The sequence below is a fragment of the Bos indicus x Bos taurus genome, chromosome 25 (genome assembly GCF_003369695.1).
Source record: "Bos indicus x Bos taurus breed Angus x Brahman F1 hybrid chromosome 25, Bos_hybrid_MaternalHap_v2.0, whole genome shotgun sequence".
NCBI classification, from domain to species: Eukaryota; Metazoa; Chordata; class Mammalia; order Artiodactyla; family Bovidae; genus Bos; species Bos indicus x Bos taurus.
The window spans coordinates 38652881-38656026 of record NC_040100.1 but is presented as its reverse complement, the minus strand read 5'-3'; positions in this window follow the sequence as shown (position 1 = coordinate 38656026).

Here is a 3146-nt window from a genome sequence, read left to right as displayed (position 1 = left end):
GTGGTGAGGGGGAGGGGACAGGTGACAGTTAACTGAAGAATCTGAGCTCCACCTGCTTCCCCTGAACCCCGCCCCACCCCCCCACCCAGGGCTCCGCTGCAGCAGGGGGCCGGGGACAGGGACAGGTAAGTCATGCCTCCAGGCCCTTTCAGGCCAGTACCCTGTAACCCTCACAATGACACCAGCCTGGTTCTATAGACAGGAAGCCAGGGCCCCGGGGCAACTCCCTTGCTCAAGGTCACTGGTAAGAGGCACAGCGGGACTGCCCAGGGTTCCTCTGGCTTCCATGCCCTTAAACCACTCTGTCAGGGAAGGAAACCCGTGACCAGAAAAGACAGCGGAAAGCACACCTGGGTGTGTGTTTTCTTTGGCTCGTCCATTGCTGGTGTCATTCTGTCAACACGCTCTGTGTTGTGTCTGTGTTAACAACTGTTCTAGGAGCCTTAGGATGTTAACCTGTCAATGGTCTTCATGGGAGTAAGTGTTGTTACTAGACCTGAGTGTGTTAAGTCGCTTCAGTTGTGTCTGACTTGGTGACCCTAAGGACTGTAGCCCATCGCTCCTCTGTCCATGGGATTCTCCAGGCAAGAACACTGGAGTGGGTTGCCCTGTCCTCCTCCGGGGCTGGGGGGGGTGGTCTTGCCGAACCAGGGACTGAACGCGCTCATCTCTTCTGTCTCCTGCGTTGGCAGGCAGGCAGTTCTTTACCAGTAGTGCCACCTGGGAAGCCCCAGCTTACATAAGGGTCCAGAGAGCGGTTCAAGGTCACACAGTGAGGAAGTGGCAGAACTGGGAGCTGTGTCCACATGCTCACCTCTACAGTCTCTTTTCTTGTTCACATCGATGTCTAGATTTCTGGTATATCTCACCGACCGACAGACTGACACATCACCAACTCAATAGACATGAGTTTGAGCAAGCTCCAGGGGATGAAGGACAGGGAAGCCTGGTGTGCTGCAGTCCATGGGGTCACAAAGATTCGGATATGACTTAGCGACTGAACAGCAAAGAGATTTATAATCCCTGGCAACTCTGGGTCCAGCCCACAGCTGACTCAAGCTGCCCTCTTTATTATTTTATTTACTTATTTGTTTTTTGGCCATGCTGCATGGCTTGCAGGATCTTAGTTCCATGACCGGGGATTGAATCCAGGTCCTGGCAATGAAAGTGCTGAGTCCTAACCACCGGACCTCCAGGGAAGTCCCTCGCCACCCTCTTTAGATGGGCTACATGCTCTCCAGTTTGCCAGAGTCCTCACCTCTCCCTAACGCCTCCCCAATAAGATCCTTCTCATAATAAGTCTGCTTCACTAAGTTCTTTCTTGCCTGTTTCCTGGCACCTGAGTTTCTAAGCCACAAGCAATCTTCTGTCTCAGATGTATGCAAATGTTTTCTGTAAAAAGCCAGATAGTATAGATTTTAAGTTCTGCCCATCATAAGATCTCTGTTGCAACTGCTCTTTGACTCCACTGTCGCGGTGCAACAGCAGCCACAGCAGAGGGTCAGGCGTGGATGCATGCCAGTCAGACCATTTCCAGGAGCATGTGGTGGCTTGTCGTGCCCATTCTTCTCACTGAGACTCAGCCCCTCTGCCTGACCCACTCGCCTCCTCTGTCCTGAGCCCCAGCAACCTCTGTCCCTGCCTGCCTGCCTTGTCTTCTGCTCCCCTACCATCCACACATCTGAAGACAGAGGCTTAAATGTCACCTTCAGGGCCTGGAGGACAGGAGTGGGGCTTGTTGGAGCCTGGGACAGAGCCTGCCCAGAACACGATGCTGCTCCCGTTGGAGAACTCCCTCAAGCTACGACGGACGCCACAGCTAGAGGGACTCGGCGAGCCTGGCCTCCTCCTCCACGCAGAGGAGGATGATCTGTGAGGACGACCCAACAGCACCACTGACATGGGGACCCACCTGGCACAGGAGAAGGATCTGCCTCTGGGAATAAGCAAATCAGCGCCTCTGCCCAGAAAACACTTTCTGTGGCAGTGTCACATGTGAGTGATGTGGGATTCTGGTGGGAAGACGCCCACAGGGACCATTCAAGGCACTGGGCCTTGTGGACTGGGGAAAAAATGTTAGTCGTTCAGTCGTGTCTGTCTCTCTGCGACCCCGTGGACTGCAGCCCGCCAGGTGCCTCTATCCATGGGATTCTCCAGGTAAGAATACTGGAATGGGTAGACATTCCCTTCTCCAAGGGGTCTTCCCCACTCAGGGATCGAACATTGCATTGCAGGCAGATTCTTTACCATCTGGGCCACCAGGGAAGCCCCACAGGGACTGGGAAAAGCTGAGGGCAAAGTGATCAGAGCAGACGGCAGAGGGCAGGTGAGCCCAGCGTATCCAAAGAACCAAGACTGGAGAGGATCGCACGCACAGGTGGGGTGAGTGACACGTGGCCATTTAGTGCGCGTTTTCTACTGCGGTCATTGTGCCAAGGGAACATTTGTATCGATTACTGCATTCAACCCTCACAGAGGCCCGAGGGGGGAGATCTCCACTCACCCATTTAAGATGAGGAAACTGAGGCAGAGAGGGGTTGGGGCTGGGCCTCCGGTCACACACAGGTGGGTGTTAGGGCTGGGAACAGGACCCCAGTCCGGGGTCTGACCGGTTAGAAACGTGTCCTGCTGTGGCCTGTCCCCCATCATCGCTCTGCTTGGATCTTGCTGGGGGGTGGGGGTTGTACCGGTAATTTTTTGTCTTTTGATGACTCAAGAGTACCTCAGATTTTCTTTAATGAAAATAAACAAATGAAGCACCTGGAGGTCTAGACAGGAAGACTGAGAGTCAGCAGGGAGAGGAGAAGACAGTGGCCCCTGCCTAACTGGTCAGGCCGAGGGGTGGGCAGGGACCAGTTGTTAACCTCCCCTCCTTGCTTTTTTTTTTCAATTGAGGTAAAATCCACAGAACATAAAATTAACCGCTAGCCATTTTAACATGCACAGATCTGTGCTTTGCCACATTCACAATGCTGCAGAGCTACCACCCCTATCCAACTCCATGACATGTTCACCACCCCAAAAGGGAATTCCATCACCACTAAGCAACCCCTTCCCAACCCCTGCCCTAGACCTTGGCAAACAGTACTTTCTGTCTCTATGGATTCCCTTCCTCTGGACATTTCCTATAAACGTAATCATGGCCT